This window comes from Pan paniscus, chromosome 6 (assembly GCF_029289425.2).
Source record: "Pan paniscus chromosome 6, NHGRI_mPanPan1-v2.0_pri, whole genome shotgun sequence".
NCBI classification, from domain to species: Eukaryota; Metazoa; Chordata; class Mammalia; order Primates; family Hominidae; genus Pan; species Pan paniscus.
Window position 1 is genome coordinate 161762149 of NC_073255.2, and position 27473 is coordinate 161789621.

The 27473-nt window shown below is 35.6% G+C and overlaps 1 protein-coding gene across 5 annotated transcripts in view; it reads right to left on the minus strand.

The window, feature by feature from the left end:
* POT1 (protection of telomeres 1) overlaps positions 1-27158 on the minus strand; it is a 118291-nt gene extending 91133 nt beyond the window's left edge. For 2 of the 5 annotated variants that reach the window (XM_003815460.6, XM_055115362.1), the window contains exons 1-3: positions 26892-27158; positions 25912-26096; positions 12678-12750 (exon numbers count right to left, since the gene is read on the minus strand). The gene's annotated coding sequence lies outside the window, so the exon portion shown is untranslated. Of the gene's footprint in view, positions 1-12677; positions 12751-25911; positions 26097-26656 lie in introns of all 5 variants that reach the window. The other 3 variants (XM_008968450.4, XM_055115360.2, XM_055115361.2) reach the window with 3 other exon arrangements.
* Between the last annotated feature and the right edge of the window lie 315 nt (positions 27159-27473).

Below are 27473 nucleotides of genomic sequence, written 5' to 3' on the forward strand. Positions count from 1 at the left end.
TTAGACTCCCACACAATAATAATGGGAGACTTTAACACCCCACTGTCAACATTAGACAGATCAAAGAGATAGAAAGTTAACAAGGATATCCAGGACTTGAACTCAGCTCTGCACCAAGCGGGCCTAATAGACATCTACAGAACTCTCCACTCCAAATCAACAGAATATACATTCTTCTCAGCACCACATCGCACTTATTCCAAAATTGACCATAGTTGGAAGTAAAGCACTCCTCAGCAAATATAAAAGAACAGAAATTATAACAAACTGTCTTTCAGACCACAGTGTAATCAAATTAGAACTCAGGATTAAGAAACTTGCTCAAAACTGCACAACTACATGGAAACTGAACAACCTGCTCCTGAATGGACTACTGGGTACATAACAAAATGAAGGCAGAAATAAAGATGTTCTTTGAAACCAATGAGAACAAACACACAACATACCAGAATCTCTGGGACACATTTAAAGCAGTGTGTAGAGGGAAATTTATAGCACTAAATACCCACAAGAGAAAGCAAGAAAGATCTAAAATGGACACCCTAACATCACAATTAAAAGAACTGGAGAAGCAAGAGCAAACAAATTCAAAAGCTAGCAGAAGGCAAGAAAAAACTAAGATCAGAGCAGAACTGAAGGAGATAGAGACACAAAAAACCCTTCAAAAAATCAATGAATCCAGGAGCTAGTTTTTTGAAAAGATCAACAAAATTGATAGACTGCTAGCAAGACTAACAAAGAAGAAAAGAATCAAACAAATGCAATAAAAAATGATAAAGGGGATATCACCACTGATTCCACAGAAATACAAACTGCCATCAGAGAATACTATGAACACTTCTACGCAAATAAACTAGAAACTCTAGAAGAAATGGATAAATTACTAGACACACACCCTCCCAAGACTAAACCAGGAAGAAGTTGAATCCCTGAATAGACCAATAACAGGTACTGAAATTAAGGCAATAATTAATAGCCTAACAACCAAAAAAAGTCCAGGACCAGATGGATCCACAGCCGAATTCTACCAGAGGTACAAAGAGGAGCTGGTACCATTCCTTCTGAAACTATTCCAATCAACAGAAAAAGAGGGAATCCTCCCTAACTTATTTTATGAGGTCAGCATTATCGTTGTAACAAAGCCTGGCAGAGACACAACAAAAAAAGAGAATTTTAGACCAATATCCCTGATGAACATCAGTGCTAAAATCCTCAATAAAATACTGGCAAACCAAATCCAGCAGCAGAATCAAGTTGGCTTCATCCCTGGGATCCAAGGCTGGTTCAACATACACAAATCAATAAACGTAATCCATCATATAAACAGAAACAAAGACAAAAACCACATGATTATCTCAATAGATGCAGAAAAGGCCTTCAACAAAATTCGACAGCCCTTCATGCTAAAAACTCTCAATAAACTAGGTATTGATGGGATGTATCTCAAAATAATAAGAGCTATTTATGACAAACCCACAGCCAATATCATACTGAATGGGCAAAAACTGGAAGCATTCTCTTTGAAAACTGGCATAAGACAGGGATGCCCTCTCTCACCACTCCCAGTCAACATAGTGTTGGAAGTTCTGGCCAGGGCAATCAGGCAGGAGAAAGAAATAAAGGGTATTCAAGTAGAAAAACAGGAAGTCAAATTGTCCCTGTTTGCAGATGACATGATTGTATGTTTAGAAAACCCCATCGTCTCAGCTCAAAATCTCCTTAAGCTAATAAGCAACTTCAGCAAAGTCTCCGGATACAAAATCAATGTGCAAAAATCACAAGCATTCCTATATACCAATAACAGACAAACAGCCAAATCATGAGTGAACTCCCATTCACAATTGCTTCAAAGAGAATAAAATACGTAGGAATCCAACTTACAAGGGATGTGAAGGACCTCTTCAAGGAGAACTACAAACCACTGCTCAATGAAATAAAAGAGGGCACAAACAACTGGAAGAACACTCCACGCTCATGGATAGAAAGAATCAGTATCATGAAAATGGCCATACTGCCCAAGGTAATTTATAGATTCAATGCCATCCCCATCAAGCTACCAATGACTTTCTTCACAGAATTGGAAGTTCATATGGAACCAAAAAAGAGCCCTCATTGCCAAGACAATCCTAAGCCAAAAGAACAAAGCTGAACGCATCACACTACCTGACTCCAAACTATACTACAAGGCTACAGTAACCAAAACAGCATGGTACTGGTACCAAAACAGAGATATAGACCAATGGAACAGAACAGAGCCCTCAGAAATAATACCACACATCTACAACCATCTGATCTTTGACAAACCTGACAATAACAAGAAATGGAGAAAGGATTCCCTATTCAATAAATGGTGCTGGGAAAACTGGCTAGCCATGTGTAGAAAGCAGAAACTGGATCCCTTCCTTACACCTTATACAAAAATTAATTCAAGATGGATTAAAGACTTAAACGTTAGACCTAAAACCATAAAAAAAAAAACCCTAGAAGAAAACCTAGGCAATATGATTCAGGACACAGGCATGGGCAAGAACTTCATGACTAAAACACCAAAAGCAATGGCAACAAAAGACAAAATTGACAAATGGGATCTAATTAAACTAAAGAGCTTCTGCACAGCAAAAGAAACTACCATCAGAGTCAACAGGCAACCTACAGAATGGGAGAATATTTTTGCAATCTACTCATCTGACAAAGGGCTAATATCCAGAATCTACATGGAACTTAAACAAATTTACAAGAAAAAAATCAAACAACCCCATCATAAAGTGGGTGAAGGATATGAACTGACATTTGTCAAAAGAAGACATTTATGCAGCCAACAGACACATGAAGAAATGCTCATTATCACTGGCCATCAGAGAAATGCAAATCAAAACTACAATGAGATACCATCTCACACCAGTTAGAATGGCAATCATTAAAAAGCCAGGAAACAACAGGTGCTGGAGAGGATGTGGAGAAATAGGAACACTTTTACACTGTTGGTGGGACTGTAAACTAGTTCAACCATTGTGGAAGACACTGTCGTGATTCCTCAAAGATCTAGAACTAGAAAACACCATTTGACCCAGCCATCCCATTACTGGGTATATAGCCAAAGGATTATAAATCATGCTACTATAAAGACACATGCACACATATGTTTAGTGCGCCACTATTCACCATAGCAAAGACTTGGAAGCAACCCAAATGTCCAACAATGATAGACTGGATTAAGAAAATGTGGCACATATACACCATGGAATACTATGCAACCATAAAAAATGGTAAGTTCATATCCTTTCTAAGGACATGGATGAAGCTGGAAACCATCATTCTGAGGAAACTATTGCAAGGACAGAAAACCAATCACCACATGTTCTCACCCATAGGTGGGAACTGAACAATGAGAACACTTGGACACAGGGTGGGGAACATCACACACCGGGGCCTGTCGTAGGGTGGGGGGAGGGGGGAGGGATAGCATTAGGAGAAATACCTAATGTAAATGACAAGTTAATGGGTGCAGCACACCAACGTGGCACATGTATACATATGTAACAAAACTGCACGGTGTGCACATGTACCCTAGAACTTAAAAGTATAATAAAAAATAAAAAATAAAATAAAATAATGTCTTATTCATGTGTATATTTCATATAAATGGCTGCCAGAGGCTTCTGTTCATAGTGTTCAACAAATATCTGGTGAATTAATGAATTAACACTGGCAAAAACTGAAGTACAGAACTAAACAAAGAGGGAAAAAATAAATGGCTCTTAGGATCCAGTTTCCATGAATTTACGAATCATAATGGCTTTTAAAACATTCAAGTACACAGAGGATAAGAAAAATATATAACAGGTAATAGTAGTTTGTATAAACACTCATTAGATCGAATTGAAAATGAGATTTTATATGGGGTGTTCTAAGCTTCTGAGAAGAGCATACTGAAGCCATTCAAACAAGAATTGGAATTACCTAGATCTGTGCCAAGAGTATATTCTGACATACCGCAGATGTTTAACTCAATTGGGTGAAGAAAGTTAGGAGACCAGCCTGGAGAAAAAATACTATGCTACAAAAAGTGAGAAGGCTTTATCAATGCATATACGAGTTATAAAACTAAAAACACATTTGGAATCACTGAAATCTTTAAACTAATTTAAGATACTTCAATATTAGCAAATGGGTCATTTCCCTTTTGTGTCTGTACTACCTGTCATCCCTGTCACATTGCCTTACAAAGAGTGAGCTCCCTTGTCATTAAACAATTCCCTGTTTAGTATAGCCAAATAGAATATTTACTGCAAACCAGTCTCAGAGAAGAAAAATGAAGTCAGTAAAGGTCTTCTTAACAACAAGAAGTGTTCTTCAAAAAATCAACAATTAACTTAACTGCTTCACCCCCCACAAAATTAAGGCCACATACTGTATGATTCTACCTAAAAGACTGGAGGTTGCCAGAAGTTAGGGAAAGGGAAGGATGAATAGGCAGAGCACAGAGGATTTTTAGGGCAGTGGAAAATACTCTATAAGGTACTATAATGATAGATATATGTCAAAATACATTTTTCAAAACTCATAGAATGTACAACACCAAGAGTAAACCCTAATGTAAACCATGGACTCTGAGTGATAATGATGTCATTGCAGGTTCACCAACTGTAATACCACTCTGGTGAGGGAACACTGATAGCAGAAGAGGCTATGCATAACTGCAGGTAGAGACTGTGAGGGAAATCTCTCTAACTTTCTCTCAATTTTGCTGTGAACTTAAAACTTCTTTTAAAAAGTATTTTTTAAAAAACCAAAGCTTTAAACATGTATTTTAAAAAGTATATCAGATTATTTATTTGCATATTAACAAATATGGTTTTTATATGTTAGTACCTCCTAATAAAGGAAACAGTCAGTGGTGAAATAAGCAAATCAACAGGCAAATAATAGCATAAACTACAAGACTCGTGTATTAGTTTGCTAATTTTTAACAAATAATACCTCAGAAATTCTCAAGTTATTACACTTAGTGGGCAAGAAAAGGGCATTGAAAATATAAAATAACAATAATCCAAAATGAAAAACACTTATTTGACTTTAACAAGCATTAAATAATTTTCCTATATTGACCTTACAAATCTTGTTAGGTTACCATATTTTAAAACATTTTTCAAGAGTAAGGGTACAGGCAGAAACCAGGGACCTGACGGCATTGATAGTGTAGTGATTGACAGAAAATGTTTCTCTATAAAAATGTATTTCATGAGCATTTGCATGTACTGGGTTGAGTAATACCAAGGTCATAATTGGAAGTAATGTATGTGAATAATGTTAGCATTAAAAACCAAAATTCTTAAATTGCCTACAAATCACTGTATGATTTGACCCCTACCCATCTCATCAGCCACATCAGCCACATATTGTGTGACTCACTCTGGTATTCTGTCTTCTCAAAATTCATTAAATATTCCAAGATGCTTGCTCAAGGCCTCTGTATATGCTATTCTCTCTTTGTAATCTATAACCCAAGTATCCCTGTGATCATTTTTCCATTACTCTTCTCATTCTACTATTCAATATTGATAGTTACATATCATATCTGGATAAAATAATTATGTAATAATTGTTTAATTATTCTCCAGGGGACACTATGCTCTATGAGGGCAAGGTCCATGACGGTCTTATTCACTGCTATATCTCCAACATCTATCATAGAATACAAAAACATTTAACACATGTTTGGACAACTAAATAAATAATCAAAGATATTAATATTCATACATATGTAGATAGTATACCTTCACGAATCTTAAAATAAACTGTACAACTACTACAAAACTTACTTCATAGACTGTTAGCATTTTAGAACTTAAAAGGACCTTAGAGACCATGTAATCAAACATCTTCATTTTTCAGATAAGAAAATAAGGGCCAGGGAGAATAAATAAATGATCTAAGGTCACATACAGTTAATTAGCTATGAACCAAGACAAGAAGCCAAATCTCCTGACTTTCAAGACAGGCACCACTCTAATTCCTCTTTCAGAACTAACTCTTAACAGGGATACGGGGAGAAAAAAGGTATTAATAAGTGTCTTTATTTTTGACAGTTTTGGGGTAATTTTTTTTAACTTTCAGAATACTCTGGAAAAGTCTTTCCTCATATTTCATGTCCACATATTAAATGTTAAAACTGACTTTAAAATATGAAAACTAAAACAAAAAATGTCTCATACAGAGGAAGGCTTAATTACAGCATGTGTATTTCTGCAAAATATATCACATTAGTCTACCAAAGCAAGGATTAAAATCTTGTTAAAATTCATTTTAGTGTTTTAGGATTATTGTATTCAAATACAACGCTACCCTTAAGCAAACAAGCAAATGGCAAAGAAGGGTTTAAGAATCAAATTGGAGAAAACTCATTCCTTTAAGCAAAAAGTTTTACCTTTGGGTTGGAACAATCTTCAACCTTGATACTTTAATAAATGGGTATATTAGACCCTCAAATAATCAGCATTTCTGGGTTTTAAATCCAGAAATAATTTAAAGTAAATGTGACCTCGGTCTTCACATCATTATATTTTAAAAGCAAGAAACCTTGACTCACCATTATTAACAACCTCTGTTATCTGACAGGTACTAATTAACTAGTGTAGTTCTATTCTATTTTAATGAATACCTATTTAAAATGTATTTCAATAGCAGAAAACACTTCACATGACAGGTAAAACACTAATACTTAATGTAATGTACATGTTTTGTAGATGTACTATACATGTTTTGTTAATTCATATCATAACCCTTTTATACTGTTTCTCAAATAAACATTTAATATAAAAATCTTAAAGGATAAAGGTGAAATATATTTAAAATATAAACAAATTGATCTCTGATATTTGATAGCATGTATTTATTTTTAAAACACATCTCTAAAATATCCAAGATATATTAGGTAAAAATAAAGCAAACTTGCAAAAAACAGATAGTTACTTGGTGAAAAATATGCACATACAGGCTTATCCACGCCCACAGACACACACAAAAGCATGTGCACATATATATACACACATATAAAAAACCTGGAAGGGTACTAAAAAAAGCATAGCAGTGTTTTTTACCTGAAGAATGGGACTAGGAAATGGCAGGGGATTCAGTGGGAATGAGGGAACTTTTGCTTTTCAGTTTATAGCCTGCCATACTGTCTGAATGTTTTTAAATCATGGCTACACAAAAACAACAAAATCTTCTCAGACAAATATTTGCAAGATTGTCAAGTCCATAATACTACCATGAGGTAAGAAAAAAAAGGTGTGGAGATAGAGTGGTTTCTCTACTTATTCTAAGTCCTTTAACAAATGTTAGCCTTAGAGGGTTATCTTCATAATAAAAGTGCTTATCACCATCATCACAGAGGGCTAACAGTTAATACTTAAATGAAAAACATATACGAAGACACTTTGCAATCTGTAACATTTCATACAAATATAATATTATTAGTAAAATTTTAATTCTGAAAAAAACTGGTTAAATGTTAAAAATTGGCTATAATAAACGTTTGAAAAAGAAACAGTGGTTTTTACTATCTAATGGCTCTTTAAATATAGACCTTATTTGCTACTGAACTATGTAAAATAAACAAAGGATAGGAAAAGAAACAGAAAAATAAGTTCTTTAATCTCCTTACCTCACAAGAAATTAGAATTTGCATCTCTTTACATCATACCTCAAAACACCTAAAATGTTAACTAGAAAAACCCTTTAAGTTATGAATTCCCAACAAACATAAACACACATAGGTGTGTAACACAGACAGGTACACAATCAGACACACCCTAAGAGTAATGAGAAAAAGCATAACACATTGATACACTCAAATACATTTTTAAATGTATTCATACAAATATAATGTACACACACCTCTCTCAGAGCAACTCTACCTACATTTACCCCAACACTATTTTCTGTATTATGTTAAAACAAATGTTTCAAAAATTCTTTAGTGAATGAGATTTTGTATTCATATTAGCACCCGACATTTATTTAACATTCATAAATGCAAAATTTTTATAAGATACCAACACTGAATTCTTAATAATTTAGAAATGTCATCTCAAATATTAATAATTTTAACTAAGCTGAAATAAAGTCTTGCCTTCAAGAGGAAGAATAATACAAATAACAGTAATGACAGCAGACCTTTACTGGGGCCACCAACTAATAAAAGCACCTTATCAAAATAGATATTTACAAAGGGATTCATTTGGAGCAATTAATTCCTATCTGACATCGCCTCAAGCAGGCATGATTGTGTGTATATGCACTCACGCTTTTTTCTATTTTATTTCCTAGTATCCTTCCCTGATGACTGTCAAGAGTCTTCTTTGTAGTATATTTGTCTCTAGAATTTTTGTGCCACATCGACTAGATTAGAACTATATTTCAATCAATATTTTAAAAATTTTATCAGCAATCAATCTCAGAGAAATGGTCCGATGATTTGTTCTATGAGCTTTAGGACATGAACTGTATGGCAAATGCATTACTTCCCTAAATTCTAAAGCAAGATTTTAAGATATACCGCTGATTAGTAACAGCATTGCGCATGGAAAACTAACACGACACTGATTTTCCTTTTCTTTGTTCAAAGTAGAAGTGAGAAAAAAATTAACTGATTTAACAGTTCTTCACAGCAACTTGAGCAAAAAAGATAAAATCTGAGTTTGACAACGTATCACAAAATTCTTGTAACAAGGAAATAAAAGCAGATGTTCTAACAGCTTGCTTGAAATGGATCTTTATTCCAGACCCCACAGGTTTTACAAAAATGGTACCATTTCTCAAGGGCACTGAATTATTTAAACCACCACAATTTCTGCAACTACTGTATGTCATAGCTATTCAGAATTCTCAGCTAATCCAAAACCCTTACTTTATATTTGATTAAATTTGAATCTGGCAACATTCAATGTTACTCAAGGGCCAATAATTAACTGAAGAAAAGCAGAGATTAGAAGCTAAACTACTGGGCTCAGGGTTCAGATGTCCTCCCTCTACTCTCTTCTTCCTCACTGAGGCTGTATCTAATTACAATAATAGTAATGACAATAATAATAGTTGCTATGTACTGAGTTCCCACTATGTGCTAGTAGTGGCTATATTCTGTCTTGAGTTCTTTCAACAATCCAGAAAAGCAGATATCATTACCTCCATCTTTAAAATTGGGGGAAAAAAAAAACTCAGTGGAATTAAGGGTTTTACTCCAAGTCACACCTGCTGGGTTTTAGATACCCTGAGCCTCCCCTTGCCATAAATGAAACATATACTCACACTGCAGAACCTTTGTACTTGCTAAGACTGTTCTAGAACACTCTTACTTTAAATATCTGAAGGATCACTTCACATCACTTCTTTGAAGTCTCTTATCAAATGTTACTTGACAGTCTTTTCTTCACCACCAGATAAATATATACCTTCCCTCCCCTTCTCACGTTTACAGTTCTGCCTTACATTCTCCATAGCACTGTTTCCAACTAGAAAAGGTATATATTTACTTTTTTTGGTTTATTGTCTTTCTTCCTTAGAACGTATGCTGCATAAGGACAACTTTGTTTGGCTCATCGGTGTCTAGGAATAGGGCCTGGCTCCTCATAGGTATTCAATATATTGTTTAATAAATGTGTGAATGGCTTAATGAATACATGCAAATTCTCTTATTTCCTTTAGGAAGCACAGATGTATTCAGAGTAATATTTCAAATACAAAAGACTAGCAAGGTATACTGCAGAGGCTCCAGTTCCAGAAAGCCAACAGATGGCCACAGCCTCAAAAGATAAGATACTCCCCAGAATGCCAGGACCACTGTATTAGTCCATTTTCAAGCTGCTAAGACATACCTGACACTGGGCAATTTACAAAAGAAAGAGGTTTATTGGCCTCACAGTTCCACATAGCTGGGGAGGCCTCATAATCAAGGCGGAAGGCAAGGAAGAGCAAGTCACATCTCATGTGGATGGCAGTAGGCAAAGTGAGAGCTTGTGCAGAAAAACTCTCGTTTTTAAAATCATCTGATCCCGTGAAACTCCTTCACTATCATGAGAACAGCCAAGGAAAGACCCGCCTCCATAATTCAATCACCTCCCACCAGGTTCCTCCCATGACACATGGGAATTGTGGGAGTTACAATTCAAGATGAGATGTGGGTGGGGACACAGCCAAACCATATCAACAACCATCAGTATTGTATTTCTTCTTTGAGGATACACTAAATCAAATCACCTATTTTTTTAATTGAATTGCTTATCTTTTTGTTGTTGAATTTAAGAAGTCCTTTACATAATCCTGGATAGCAAATCCTCATTAGATATATGATTTGCAAATATTTTCTCCCACTCTATACACTGTCTTTTCATGTTCATGATAATGTCCTTTGATGCATAAAATTTTTACATTTTTATGAAGCTTAATTTATCAATTTTTCCTTCATTGCTCATCCCTTTCGTAACATATCTAACAATCCATTGCCAAGTCCAAGCTCATGAAGATTTGCCTCTGTATCTCTGAAGGATTTTATGGATTTAGCTCTTATATATAGCCGCTTAATCCATTTTAGTTAAATTTTGTATATAATGTAAGGTAAGAATCTAATTTCATTCTTTTGTATGTGGAAATCCAGTTGTCTCATTATTATTTGTTGAAAAGACAAATGGTCATTCTTAAATGGAGATAGTTTTACTCCTTCCCTTCTAATTTGAATGTCTTTTATTTCTTCTCCTTATTTAACTGTTTTTGCAATTGACTGAACATGTGATCCTTGTCAAAAAATTACTTAGCCATAGAAGTATGGGTTTTCTGTAATCCCAGCACTTTGGGAGGCCGAGGTGGGTGGATCACGAGGTCAGGAGATCAAGACCATCCTGGCTAACACGGTGAAACCCCGTCTCTACTAAAAATACAAAAAATTAGCAAGACATGGTGGCACGCGTCTGTAGTCCCAGCTACTCGGGAGGCTGAGGCAGGAGAACTGCTTGAACCCAGGAGGTAGAGGTTGCAGTGAGCCAAGATCCTGCCACTGCATTCCAGCCTGGGTGACAGAACGAGACTCTGTCTCAGAAAAAAAAAAAAAAAAAAAAAGAGTATGGGTTTATTTCTGGACTCAATTGTACTCCATTGATCTCTGTCTATCCTTATGCCAGTACCACTGTTTTGATTACTGTAGCTCTGTGATAAGTTTTGAAACTGGGAAGCCTGAGTACTGACTTTGTTGTTCTTTTTTAAGGTTGTTTTCGCAATTTGAAGCCCCTTGAAATTCCATACAAATTTGGGGATTGGTCTTTACATTTCTGCAGCAAAGTTTTATAATTCTGATGGGGACTGTCTTGAATCTGTAGCTCATTTTAGGTAGTATTGACGGCTTAACATATCAAGTCTTTCTACACAAGTTTCTACTATGTACAAGGCACTAACCACAGAAAGTACCAAAAAAAGAAAAAAGAATAAAAGCCCTTCTTCTGACATATAGTTAGCCCTGTATCTGCAAGTTTTGCATCTGCAAATTCAACCAATTCAGACTGCAAAATATTCAGAAAAAAAGTTTTTAAAAAAATTATACTACAACAATAAATAATAATACAAATTTAAAAATACACAGTCTAGCTATTTAGATAGCATGGACATTGCATTAGGCATTATAAATAATCTAGAGATGACTTAATGTCAATGGTAGGGAGAATACACATGGGTTATATGCAAATATTTTTCATTTTATATAAGACTTGAGCATCCACAAATTTTTATATCCATAGGGGGCTCCTGGAACTAATCTCATGCATATACAGAGAAACAATTGTAACTCAATTTTCTACAAGTATCTGTTACTTAATAAATGTATTTATATTTAATTTATTCAGAAAATTAATTTATTTCTCATAACTCCCCTTATGCTCTACCACCTTAACTTGCTTTTTCTCCAGACCACATTTCTACCTCATATTACTTTATGTAATTATTCACTGCATTTCCTCATTCCCCTAAAATGTAAATTCAATAAGGCAAGAACTAAGTTTTGTTCACAGCTTATAACCCCAGTACCTAGAACAGTGTCTGATATATACTTAGTAGTCAGTAGTTGTAGAATTTTGTAGTTTGTTTCCCATTTACTGCTCCAGACTGTTCTAACCAACCACAGGCTTCAGATGAGATCTACTTTTGTCCCTAAGTGTTACAAAGTAGCCCTTCCTAGCTTACCATGATTACTTGAGGGCTATATGGAGAAAGAATTCTCCCTATGTAAGAACAACACCTAGGTAACAAATACAGCTATGTAACAAGTACATCTATGTAACATGTTAAAAGCCAAGTTTTAAGACAGTTAAGCTGCTAAGATGTTTAAGTCACATAAGTGAAACTAGAAGCAGTTAGCTACTGCAATGGTCTAGATATGAGAGTAAAGGGCTATGAAGTAGAATAGAAGAAATGGGAGGGAAAGGGAAGGGATATTTGGGAAAAACTTTGCTAGAGGAAAGACTGATTTTTCATTCTATAGATTTTCGTACTACTATTAATGTACTACCTGTCAGAAATCATTTATATGTATGTGTGTGTATGTATGTACATACACACATATATATATATGAAGTCACATATTTATATATTACAGGGAAAAAGATAAGTAGAAATAGTTTGCTTATACTATATACCTTGTAGTCCAATCTGCAAAACAGCTGTTTTATTTCCACGATAAGTTAAAGAAGAGATAAGTGAAAGTTTTCCCTGAAATGAGAAAAAAAAAATAGTTACAAAGAGGAGTCAAAGGAGTTTATAATAAAACCAAGATAGAAATAAAAATTAGAATTTTCTATAGCAACAGTTTTCTTTCAAGAAGTCAAAGTACTGTGTTCAAGTAACTATTTTAAGACAAGAAACTGCTGAATTTGTTTTTCTAGAGAAAAATCAGATCTACAAATACTTCAAGGTTTATAATATAATTTCCTAAGTAATCCTATTAGTTAAGTACTATCAGTTCCTTATTTTGCAGATAACTAGATCAACTTTCCCTAGCTTTGTTTTAATCTATAATATTGTTCTCTACAAAACAATAAAATGATGTTTGCTCCTAGAAAGAAATGAAAACTTAATAAAGATTTAGAAATGCAAAACAGAAATCTCATATAGTGTGGACAAATCAACAGATTAAGACACAAGTACAGTTTAGTCTTTGTTCCGTTTCTGTAACTAACCAGCTCTGTCAGTTTAAAGAAAGTTACTTAGAGTCTCAGATAAAATAAAGTTTTTAATCTGGATGGTTTTTGTAAATAAAATTTAAAAATAGATCCTATTAGCCTCCCAGGCTAATATTCCAGACTTTGATATAGCTAATAAAAAATAGATCAATTTTACTTATAAAATAGGACTCAATTTTACTTATACATCAATTTTACTTATAGGAACATAAATAAAAATATGGTTATCAACAATGCATGATTCATAGTCAAAAGTAAAAGTAGTTACACTTAGAAGATAGAAAGCTGAAAAAAGTGTCAACAATAAAAAGTTAATCTGTAAATCTCAGAACCTTTCTTGACCCATCAGAGAGTTGAGGTCACAGGGCAACCAACTAAGCAGAAATCTGAGGAAAGCAAGTAATTCTCATTACTTCTAATGAGAATAAAACAATTGTTTTATTTCTATGATAAGTTAAAGAAGAGATAAGTGAAAGATTTCCCTGAAATGAGAAAAAAATAGTTACAAAGAAGAGCCAAAGTTTATAATCACACCAAGATACAAATAAAATTTTTATAGCAACTTGCTTACCTAAGGTAAATGACAAATGTTCCCAGACATCTGTAAGAAAAATTCATCTAACACTTTAATGAATTGCTAGAGGCCAAGTATGGTGCAATGAAAACACATGGAGCCCCCAAGCTGCAAACACAGGGGAATTCATTCATTTACATGCGCTTCTCTACAGACCTGACAAGGTTCAGGACAGAAGTAGGGCAATGGCAGCAGCAGTTACTGCACGAAAGGCTGGAAACTCTGCTTGGCTCTTTCTCCTCTATCTTTCTTTCAGAACAAAGGACTTAAAATGCTGGGAGAAGGGCAAAAAAACATGTCAATCCAAGACCATTGGTGAAAACCCACTGCAGCTGGAAGGCAAGAACAGAAAAAAACACCTTCTATCCCTGTTAGGGATGGGCAGGAACGGGTACATAGGTGTAAGGCCCAGACCTATACAGCTAGAGGCAAAGCAGGATCATTGAGAAGGCCCCACTCACAAGACCCAGGACCTACTGCTACCAAGACAGGCTTCATCAGAACAGAGAACATCTACCTATTAAAGGCTAACCAGTACCTAGTAAAAAGTAACATGGTCTACTACCGGAAGAGAAGCCCTTGAGCAGGGAGGAGATCTTATTTGAGGCAAAGCACAAAGGAAAGACCTAAAACTAAGGATGGGGAAGACAAGAGAAAAATCCTGTCGTCAACCATCTCCGATCCTACATACAAAGTAACTCTGGAGGAATATGAAGCCTCTAGTGCATTGAAGCACCAAAAACAACAACAAATCCCAAACCTAACTCTAACCCGACTAGATTAACTCAATGCACCAAACTAAAGGCCTAGCACAAAGAAAGACCTACACACGCCCAGAAATAAAAACTACCCCAGTTTCCACTGTCCTACACAAGACGTATAGCTTTGAACAATAACAACATATGAGGCATACAAAAGAGGCAAGAAAAAACGCAAAGCAATCAAGAGAACCACAATCAATTAGATTAAATGACATTAATCAAATTAAACTCAAAGCAGGTGCTTTTGCTCCACTTGTATGTGATCCAACTAGAAGAAAAGTCTCAGAGTAGAGGGGATAATCAGAAAAAATATAAAGTTATAGTTATTGGAATGGGCCACACTGGTTTTAGAACAATGAAAAGAGAGCAAAAAGCACCTAAGCATGTAGGAAGACACTCCTAGCACCTGCGAAGGGGCCCTAGCACCTGGAGAAGAAAACTCTAGAACTTGGAAAGGGAATCCCTTAGGTCCCAGGAGGTGTAGGGGAGGGGAGGCATTAATCATCTTTGTCTTTCAGAACTCCAGGAACCTCCTTTCCCAAGGAAAAATGTTCTGGTGCTACTCTCAGAAACTACTGGGAAATTTGAAAGTAAATCAACTGCTAAGCCTGCCTACCAAGTCTCACCCAACTGCTCTAACCATGAGCCAGCAGGGCATGGCCCAGCTCCTGCAGCTTGGATGCTGATTACTTCCAAATGCCATCCATAACTAGGACAAATGGATTAGTAAATTAAGACAAATTTAACCAGCTGCCCTGAGGCAGTCTCTCTGAAAACCAGACCAAACTAAATTACCGGGACTAAACTAGGGGCCTTAGGAGACTACTAGCTAACTAACAATACAAGAGGCACTGTCAACCCATGCTGCCTGCCTATCTATTAATACACACTTCCTAGAGGGGGGACCAACAATTATAAACTGTTTGTTTTCAGGGGTAGCATGTGTGCCACTGGGACTGCGTTTCTTGTGTGAAAGGCAGAAACTAACCAAATAAACAGTGTGACTTGCACCTAGGGGTAGTAATAAGAAACATAAGAAACATTCAAGTCTTCAGTAAACGACCTTTTTGGGTGATCATGTTATACATTATGTCAACAGTTTTACCTACAATGGAAGTTATTCCATTAGAAAGGTGGTAGGAAATTTGTCCCTGCCCTTGTTGAAGTGAGCAAAGAAAACTGGAACCTGAGTTAAAAGACAAGCTTTGAAAATTAAAGGACACTGAGAGACTTCCAGAGAGACTGATGTCCCAGAATTACATGTTTACAATTCAACAGATGAAATCTATAGCTATTCCCTTAAATTCCAAATGACGTATTTACATTAAGGAAATGAGGTTTCTCTCCCTCTCTCGGGAGGGGTAAAGCTGAATAGCTGCCATATATAAACTCCTAGATGCATCATTTTAGCCTTCCTCTCTGAGAGTACAAGAAATCCCCTTCACACAGCAGGAAGACATCTGGCCCTCACTGCATCACTCTGAATGGGGAGGATGGGCAGGGAGTTATTGCTGAGAATAATATAATTATGTGGTGCTTAGCAACAGGGATACATTCTGAAAAATGTGTTGTCAGGCAATTTCGTCTTTGTGTGAACATCAGAATATGCCTAAACCAACTTAGATTGTACAGCCTACTATACACCGAGGCTATACAATATAGCTTATTGCTTTTAAGCTATAAACCTGTACAACATATACGGTATTGAATACTGTAGGCAATTATAAGACAATGGTAAGTATGTATGTATCTAAACATATAAAAACCTAGAAAAGGTAGAGTAAAAACACAATACTATGATGTTATGGGATGGACCACCATCATATATACGCAGTGCAGTGTTGACTGAGATGTTGTATATGGTGCATAACTGTAATAAGAGTCTGCCTGTATTCTAGAAATCCTGTTTGCTTTTAGGACAAAAATGAATTAGTATAGATATAAAAAATGTAACACATCCTGTTATGGACTTAATTGTGTTCTCCCAAATTACAGGTTGAAGCTCTAACCCTCAACAACTCTGAATTTGACTGTATTTGGAGACAGGGCCATTAAATAGGTAGCTTGGTTAAAAAGAGGCCATTAGAATGTGCCTCTTTTGTGCCACCAGTCTGACTGGTATCCCCAAAAGACAATGGGACACACAGAAACACAACAGAGTCTCAGGCACGCACAGAGAAAACGCCAGGTGAAGACACAGCGAGAAGGTGAGCATCTGCAAGCGAAGGAGAGAGACCTCAGAAGAAACCAACCCCGCAGTCACTTTGATACTGATCTTCTAGCCTTCAGAACTATGAGAAAATAAATGTTTAAGCCACCCAATCTGTGGTACTTTGTTATGGCTGACCTGACAAACTAATATACCCTCTTTAAAAACTGGGGATTTTCTAAGCTCAGTGCCCCTCAGATGTGCTACAAACTCCGTGTGCACGTTATGTACCTGGCCCTGCCCCCATGGGACTTGGGGAGGAAAGAAGAACCAGTGCAAACATAAAGTTCATGTTCCCTGCTGTGCCAATAAGTAATATACTACCTAAATCTATTTGGGTGCCTTGCCTCCTTAACAGCTGAATCTAGAGAAGTGTAGCATGCCAACCTATGAGCTATATCACATACTATTGCTTAGGAACTATTTGAACATTTGACCTTTACTCAAATGAAATAAAAACCTATGTTCAGATAAAAATCTGTACATATATATTTACAGTTGCATTATTCACCATCACAAAAACTGGAAAGAATCCAAATATTCCTACACTGGGCAATGGATAAATAGGCTGCAACAAAATTCTAATCACCAAAAGAAAGAAATACTAAAGAAAAAAACAACCTGAAAGAATGTTATACGTATCATAGTAAGTGAAAGAAGCCAGATGCAAAAGGCTACATGCTGTATAATGCCATTTATATGACATTCTTGAAAAACAAAAAAACAGTGTCAGGAAATTGGTAAGCGGTCATGAGTGGTTAGAGTTGGCAAAACAGCTAACTATAAAATTTTGGAAGGTGATGAACGAATTGATTGTGATTGTGGTTACATACACATTTGCATGTATTCGTCAAAACTCACAGAAGTGTATGCAAAAAACAGAATGTAGCACTAAAATCCATTTAATAAAATTCAAAAAACATAGATATCTGCAGGTTAGAAAAGGGTATGTAAGTACACAATAGAGAGCTGAAAAATTATTCAGATATGTAAAAGAACACAAATACTTCAATCTTTTTTTAAAAAAAGTGAGCATTCTACATAACAATCTGTTAACCATGAAAAATACATAAAAGCTATTTCCTAGTTTTAACCCTACTAGATACTAATGTGTTCACTTATAGCTAAAAGAATTCATTAATAAAAATGTTAAAATTGGACAGGGGCAATGCTCATGCCTGTAATCCCAGCACTTTGAGAGGTCAAGGTGGGAGGATTGCTTGAGGCTGGGAGTTTGAGACCAGCCTGGGCAACACAGAAAGATCCTGCCACTATAAAAAAAATTTTTTTTTAATTAGCTGGGCGTGGTGGCATGTGCCTATAATCCCAGCTACTTGGGAGGCTGAGGCAGGAGGATTCTTTGAGCCCAGGAGTTTGAGGTTACAATGAGCTACAATCATACCCCAGCACTCTAGCCTGGGTGACAGAGCAAGATCCATCTCTTAAGCAAACAAATAAGAAAATGTTGAAACTGAAAAAATATTTCACTAATATAAGTAGGAACAAAAATAAAATAAGAACTTAGCAAACTGTCATAGTATTTAACATTTCTATATCAAGCACACAAAACAATAAAAGTACGTCAAAACTAGATGCAGCTCGGAAATAATCAGTATTAATGATATGTCAAAAAAATCAAATCATAGCACTTTATTAATAAATACAAGTATACAAGAAATATCACACTAACTGACCAAATGTAAAATAAGTTGAGAATGCTAACAAGCATCTGATAATCATTTAAATGCAATTAAGTAGAAAAGACCAACTGTAATTCATAAAACCTTATTTAATAAGAAAGAAAATTCCAGGAAAATAAATAGAAATAAAACTTAAAAAGAAATAAATAGGTGAGTAAAATGTGTAACAAACAAATGTCTATATGAAGAATATAGACAAGCAAAACTGAAATGTAGATTTCTCTCTATTATCAGATGCATTTTGTCCCTCACCCCCTCAACTAAAATTTAAAAACTCACTAAAAATGCATCCAGAATATTGGATATGGCAGACAAAAGGTTCAGTGAACTCAAAGAGAGAGCAACAGAAATTACTCAACTGAAAATCCTCTCTGCCACACAAATAAAACACAATAAAATAAAGGAGAAAGGAACAGAATCTCAGAGATCCGTGTTACAGTATCAAATAGCCTAACACATGAACATACACACGTAATTGGCATCCCAAAAAAGAGAAAAGGGTAATAATGTGGCAGGAAAAAAAAATATTTCAAGAAATATTATACAATAATTTCCCAAATTTGATGAAAAACACTGAATGAATCCAAGAAGCTCAGTTACCCACAGAGGAGAAATTCAAAGAAAAAGCTTACTTAAGCACATGCCAGTCCAACTGCTGAAACTAAAAGATAAAACAGAAAGGTGGCGGGAAAAAAAATGCAAATCACATACGAAACAACAGAATCCAGAAAGCAGTGGACCGGCATCTCTATAGTCCTAAAAGAAAAAAAAAGTCAACACAGAATTCTATATCCAATAAATATATCCTTGAAAACAAACATGAAATAAAGGCATTTTCAAATGAATGAAAGCTAAGAGAAGTTATCCCCAGCTGAAATATATGAAATGGTAGATGTTTTTCACAATGAAGGGAAACAATGCCCAGATAAAAATGGATCTACAGGTAAAAATGAAGAACACCAGAAATGGTAAATATGTCAGTAAATATAAAGACTATACTTTTTCCTTCTTTTAATTTCCTTAAAAGACGACTCATTGTTTAAACAAAAGCAGTAATATAACATAGAGTTTATAATACATGTACATGTAAAAGATTATAACAGTTCAATGAACAGGGGAGTGAGTAAATGGAATTTCACTATTATAAGATTCTTACATTTGTCAAGGGGGAAGAAAAAGCAGGACATAAGAAATAACAACTGTAACATGTGGAGTGGTACAATAGTAGCTGTAAGTATACCTTAGTAAGGATGTATATTGTTAGTACTAGCATAACCACTAAAGGAACAAAACGGGTGTTGCTCAAAGCCAATGGTGAAAATAAAATAGAATAAAAAATATTTAACCCAAAAGAACTCAGGAAGGAGAACAAAAAACAGGCAAAACAAAGGGAACTCAAATTGTTTGACAGACAAACAAAACCATATCAATAATTATTTTACATAAATTGACTATGCTGATTAAATAGTGAGACTGTCAGACTGGATCAAAAAAGCATGATCCCATTATATGCTAAGAGATACTTAAAATACTAAACCATAAGTAAGTTGAAAAAGAAAGGAAATGTTCATACACTCTTAATATAAGGGCCACACTACCACAGGCACCCAAAATCAAAGCCAAAGTATCTTAACCAACAACATACATACATCTTCAGAAAACATTTCTTTGCTACAAATGCAATTTCAAAAAAAATGGAACAAGCAATTGCTACACTAGATGCACAGATATCAAAGGAAGGGCACAGGAAACATGAAAAAGCAGGGAAATATGATATCACCAAAAGACCACAACAATTATCTAGCAATATATATCAATTAAAAAAAAATCCTCGAAATGCCAGACAAAGAATTCAAAATAGTGATTTTAAAGAAGTTTAATGAGATTCAAGAGAAATCTGAAAACCAATACAAAGAAATCAGAAAATGAATTCTGGTTATGAATGAGAGATTTACCAATGAGACAGACATCTTTAAAAAAAGAAAAGAAAACGGAAACCATGAATTAAAAAATTGAAGAAAATACAAAATATATTCAAAAGATTCAATAACAGATTAGATCAAGCAAAAGAAAGAATCTCAGAACCTGAAGACAGAACGAAATTTTGAAATAATGCGGTCAGGCAAAAATAGGAAAAAGTATAAAAAGGAATGAGCAAAGCCATTTGAGATGTCCAGGACTACATAAAGCAAACAAACATATGAATTATCAGTATTCCTAAGGGGGAAGAGAGATTAGAAAGTTAAAAAAACCTATTTAAGGAAATAATCAATGAAAACTTTCTAAGTCTAGCAAGAGCGTCAGACATCCAGATACAGGAGGCCCAGCTATCCCCAGGAAAATACACTGCAAAAAGGACTTCATCATACACATTATATTCAGAATGTGTAAAGTCAAAGTTAAAAAAAAAAATCTTAAAATTACCAAGAGAAAAGCATCTATCTAGTCACCTATAAAGAAAACATTATAAAACTAACTGGACTTTTCAGCAGAAATCTTACAGGCCAGAAGAGAAAGAATAACATTTTCCAAGTGCTCAAACAAACAAACAAACAAACAAAACTGTAAGCCAAAATTTTATATCCTGCCAGAATAAGCTTAATAAATAAAAGAGCTATAAAAAATTTCCCAGATAAGCAAACAATGCGGGACTCAGTAGTGAAAAAAAGTAGAAAGATCACAAATTAACACACTAGCATCACACCTCAATGAAACCAGAAAAACAAGAACAAACGAAAGTCAGAGTTAGCAGAAGCAAAGAAATAAAAAAGATCAGAGCAGAACTAAATGAACAAGAATCCAAAAAAAAAAAAAAAAGCCCAAAGGATCAATGAAAAAAAAAAGTTGGTTATTTAAAGAGAGAAACAAAATTGATGAACTACCAGCTAGACTAACCAAGAAAAGGAGAGAAAAGATCCAAATAAAATCAGAGAGGAAAAAGGAGACATTACAACTGATACCACAGAAATTCTAAAGGTAATCAGAGACTACTATGTATAACTATATGCCCATAAACTAGAAAACCAAGAGAAAATGGATAAATTGCTGGAAACATACAGCCTCCCAAGACTGACCCAGGAAGAAAAGAGAATTCCTGAACAGATCAATGATGACAGCAAGACTGTATCAGTAATAAAAAAATCCCAATAAAAGAAAGTCCAGGACCAGATGGATTCACAGCCTAGATGTACAAAACACAAAAAGAACTAACACCAATCCACCTGAAACTATTCCAAAACTACTGAGGAGGGAATTCTCCCTAACTCATTCTACAAGGTATCACCCTGATATCAAAACCAGACAAAGAACACAAAAACAAAAACTACAGACTAGTATCTCTGATGACATCGATGCAAAATTATTAACAAAATACTAGCAAATTGAATCCAACAGCATGTCAAAAAGATTATACACCATGATCAAGTGAGATTTATCTCAGGGACGCAAGAATAGTTCAACATACGCAAATCAGTAAGTGTTATACATCACATAAACAGAACTAAGGACAAAAACCAGATGATCATCCCAACAGATGAAGAAAAAGCATTTGATAAAATTCATCTTCCATTCATGACAAAAATCCTCAACAAACTAGACAGAGAAGGAACATCCCTCAACATAATAAAGGTCATGTATGACAAATCCACAGCCAACATAATACTGAATTGGGGAAAAGTTGAAAAGATTCCCTCTAAGAATTGGAACAAGATAAGGATACCCACTTTCACCACTCTTACTCAATATAGTACTGCAAGTCCTAGCCAGAACAATGAGGCAAGAGAAAAAAACAAAAGGCATCCAAATTGGGAAAGAAGTAGCAAATTATCATAGTTGGCTAATGATATGATCTTGTATACAGAAAGCCCTCAAGACTCCACCAAAAATCTCTTAGGTTGGTAAATTAAGTAAAGCTTCAGGATACAAAATCAATGTACAAAAATCAGTAATGTTTCTATACATCAATAAAAATCTAGCTGAGTACCAAATCAAGAATGCAATCCCATTTACAACAGCTACAAAAATAAAATAAAATGCCTAGGAATATATTTAACTAACAAGGTGAAAGATCTCTGCAAGGAAAACTACAAAGGACGGATGAAAGGAATTGTAAACAACATAAAAAAATGGAAAAACATCCCATGCTCGTGGATCAGAAGAATTAATATTATTAAAATGAACATACTTCCCAAAGCTACAGATTCAATGCAATCCTTATCAAATTACTGATGTCATTCTTCACAGAATTAGAAAAAAACAATTCTAAAGTTCATATGGAACCAAAAAAGAACCCAAATTGCCAAAGCAATCCTAATCAAAAAGAACAATGCTGGAGGTACACGTTGCCTCACTTCAAAATGTATTACAAGGCTACAGCAACCAAAATAGCATGGTACTAGTATAAAAATAGACACACAGATAAATGGAACAAAATAGAGAAACCAGAAATAAAGTCAAATACTTACAGCCAACTGATCTATGACAAAGATGGCAATAACACTACACTGGGGAGAAGACACACTTTTCAATTAATGGTGCTGGGAAAACGGGATTGCCACATGCAGAAGAGTGAAACTGGAACGTATATGTCACCATACACGAAAACAAACTTAAGACGGATTAAAGATTTGAATGTAAGCCCAAAACTATAAAAATACTAGAAGAAAACCTAGGAAAAACTCTTCTAGATATTGGTTTAGGCAAACAATTCATGACTAAGACCTCAAAAGCACAGGCAATAAAAACACAAATAGACAAATGAAACTTAATTAAGCTAAAAAGCTTCTGTGCTATAAAAGAAATAACAGAATGAACAATCTCAGGAATGAGAGAAAATATTTGCAAACTATACATTCAACAGAGGACTAATATCCAGAATTTACAAGGGACTCAACCAAAAAACCCCCAAATAAGCCCATTAAAAAGTGGGCTAAGGACATGAACATTTGTCAGAAGAAGATAAACAAATAGCCAACAAGCACATGATAAAATGTTCAATATAACTAATCATCAGTAAAATGCAGATTAAAACCACAATGAAATATCACCTTACACCAATCAGAATGGGTATTAAAAAGACAAAGAAAAAACAGACATTGGGGTGCAAGGAAAAGGAATTGTTATACACTGTCGGTGAGAATGTACATTAGTACAACCTCTATGGAAAACAGTATAATGAGTTTTCGAATAACTAAAAATAGAACTACCATTTGATCCAGCAATCCCACTACTGGGTATGTACCCAAAGGAAAAGAAATCATTAAATAAAAAAGAGACCTGCACTCATATGTATACCACAGCAGTATTCAAAATCACAAAGATATGCAATCAACCAAAGTGTACATCGATGGAGGACTGGATTTAAAAAGTCATATATGTACACAATACTATTTAGACATTAAAAAGAATGAAATTATGTCTTTTGCAGCAACATGGATAGAAATGGAGACCATTATCTTAAATGAAACAACTGAGACACAGAAAGAGAAATACTGCATGTTCTCACTCAAAAATGTGAGCTAAATAATGTGTACACACAGAAGCAGAGTGTACAGAGATGGACAATGGAAACTTGGAGGGGTAGGGGATTAGGAGTGGGGTGGATGATGGGAGGTTGCTTGGTGGGTACAAGCTGCATTGCTCCAGTGACAGATGCACTGAAGGCCCTTACTTTACCACAGTGCTATATATCAACATAGCAAAACTGCACTTGTTTCCCACACCTATTTACAAAATAAATTTTAAAAATTTTGTTTAAATTATCAAAAGTATCACAACTCATTTCTTGAAAGACATTTTCTGCTTTCATTTTTTCACCTGACATTCAATCTTCAAACTACTGAAAAATGAATTTGCTCTTAGTGTTTAAGCAAAACTAATCTTTCCAAGTGATCAATAATTTCTTGGTTATTAGAATGAACAGGTACTTTTCAGACCTTTGAGCATCTAATAGCAACATAATGCTCTGTTTAGTAGCAAAGACAATGGGAATGCAAATCACTGCTCAGCTACTTACTGGCTATTAGACCTTGAATAAATCACTTAACCTGTGTTTGTTTTCCAGGTATAAAATGAGAATAATACTTAGAGTTCTTAGGAGAGAACATATACAAAGAGATTACATATACAAAGCATTTAGGAGAGTGCCTACTAGACAACAATCTATACAAGTGTTACTGAAATTTGCATTCTTACGTATCAAAGACTCCTGAGTTTCTTCCTCCTTCTCTAGACCATCTCTGCTACTTATTCATACTACTTTCTTTCACTGACTCCTTCAACGTGGTTCTCTTCTCTTCTATGCTTTGGCTCAAACCCATCTAAATGAGAGTCCCTTTGGGCTTCAAACTCCCCAATCCACTTGCCTACTGCACACTACTGTTTATATACCTCTAAAGACCTTTCAAATATGACCAAAATTGAACTCATCATGTTTCTCCCTAAGTATGTACCCCCTATTTTCTTCTCCTTGTTGGCTAGGAATTAGAAACAGAAGTTTCCTGAATTTCTCTTTGCCACTCTAGTCTAATTGTTCTCTAAGACCTACTGATTCTGCTTCTTTATCCTGTCAAGTCTAAAGGAAATCATCTATATTCAAATTCCTGCTCTACTACATATCATCAATATGATCTCAGGCAAATTGATTAACCTTTCTGAAACACAGTGTCTTTAATAACAGTACCTATGTCATAGGTCTTTGTGATGATTAAATAATATACGTAAAAACTACCTAACGCATGGAAAAAAATGCAATGAATGTTTACTTTAGTTATTATTATTACTATCTTTTTTCAATATCCTTCCCATCATCCCCTCTGCCACTGGCCCAGATCATCATCAACTCTCACCTAAATTACTGTAATTGCCTCTTAACTAAACATCTTTCCTCTAATCTTGCATTCGCCAATATATTGTCTACCTAGAAGCAAAGTTTTTTGAACTCAAAGTAAATTATGTCTTTCTCCTGCTAAAACCTACTAAAGACTTCCCATAGCTTTTAGAGTAATATCCAAATTCCTCAACATGCACATAAGGACTGCTTTTTACCTCAAAGGAAGGTACAGCACAGTCTGTTATCCTGTAAGTTCCAGCTCAACTTTCATGATCTGTCAGAACCAAAAGCTCTCTCATGTTCACACATCACAATGCTATTAATTTTAATTGGAGATCAGGTGATTGATCTGTCAGACCCCACAGAAATGTGATTATCTTTAGTTCCGGGACTATATTTATTCATCTTTGTACCTCAGAAACTTACTGCAATGTTTCACACACGAATTTGATAATTGTTTGCTAAATAAGTACTGAATAACTTATTGAAATATTCAATCTCAAATGTTATGACAAAGATAAAAACCATACCTAAACCAGTTCTCATAAATAAACTCAACATTTAAAAACTGCATTCCTTTTAGTAGGAAAAAGCATTCTGAGTTATAGAAATTCTTACCTGAATATATTTCTTGCTATAATTGTAACCTGGCTGTAGGGATCCGAAATCTACTTTATGTAATTTACTCAGCGGCTGAACTTCAGGCACCCCATTGACTTCCTTTATTAATTCAAGTGGCATATCAGTTCTGCTTCACACTGATGTCCAAAGCAAATTCAACTAGGGAATTTGACAACTTGCTGCTGAAGATACAAAACCAGTGTTTTACCCAAAATGAAGTCAATAATTTGCTTTAAGTCTCTTTGACTTAGTTATGCTTTTCCTTATTATAGTTAACACGGTTCGCGGTTGGGGGGTGACAGGAGGATGGATTATTTTACATTTTTATTGCAAAGATCAATACAAAACATTCTTCCAAGGAACTGAAACTTAACCATTTTCTACTTAGCTGCGTAAAGTACCTCCAAAAAGCCAGTTTTAAGATCTGTAACGTCACTAACAAACGCCTTTAACATTGTGCTTTAAAATGTAAAATTTATTGGGGAAGAGGGAGGCTGAAAAATCGTGTTTTTTTTTTAACCCCCACGGGAGCTGTAATATTGTATAGGCAAATTGTGCACCAAAAGCATCGTACTCCAACATGTTTCTGTGGCCCCCTCCCTTCACCCGCTAAATAAACGAAGAAACAAAAATTACTGAACGGAGATTAACTTCTGCATCGTAGGCTCAACCTTATTTCACAGACCTCTTGACGGGGACACTCACTAGTGTCGATATCTAATTTTAATGTTTGCGCACCAACCTTCCCCCAAGCCACCTGAGCTCTGTGAGGGCGGGGACTTGGACTTAACTCCTGTCTGCTTCTCCCAAAACACCAAGAAAGATGCTGAACACAGCAGGCTCGAGATAAACACTCGTAAGAAAGCGTTTCTCTGCGATAATTACATCAAATTTTGATCTAAACTAATTCAATCCCGGGCCCATTACGTCCGGCACCCACTCAAATGAACACACCAAACCTTACAAATTTCACTCACCCGTACTCTAGAAAGAACCCTAGGAAGAGTTTAGGCGGGCGCGCAGGTGACGTCACACGCACGCTGACGGTTCAGCTCCACGCATGCGTGCAGGATCCCTGGGCATAGACGCTTGTTCTCCGCCCGCGGTGGACCAGCTGCGTAACGGTTCACACACTGATGGCGCCTGGAGGTTTGGCGAAATACTGACAGGATGCGACGTCAACGGGAGCGCAGGGCCAAGGTACAGGCCCCGCCCAGTCCGGTCACATCCCCCGGAATTCTCGCAGCTCCCCTTAGCTCCGCCCCCAGTGACTTTCCAGCTTTCGTGGCGGGAGGCAAGCTTAGGGGAAGCGGGCGGGTCCGCTGGGCGGGATTTGAGCTTCCCTTTGGTAGATTGGAAGCTCCTGTAGGCAGAGCCTTTCTTTTAATGTCCAGTTCTCTTCCTCCAAGAAATAGGCACCTACTGCAGTCTTTACAAGGAAGCATTTACAAGGATAACAATGTTATTTGGGAGTTTTTATAGTAATTTCGGGCATTGGCATAATGCCACCATTGAGTCTTGCTATTTACAGACAGATTTGATTAACCTTGTAATTGTTT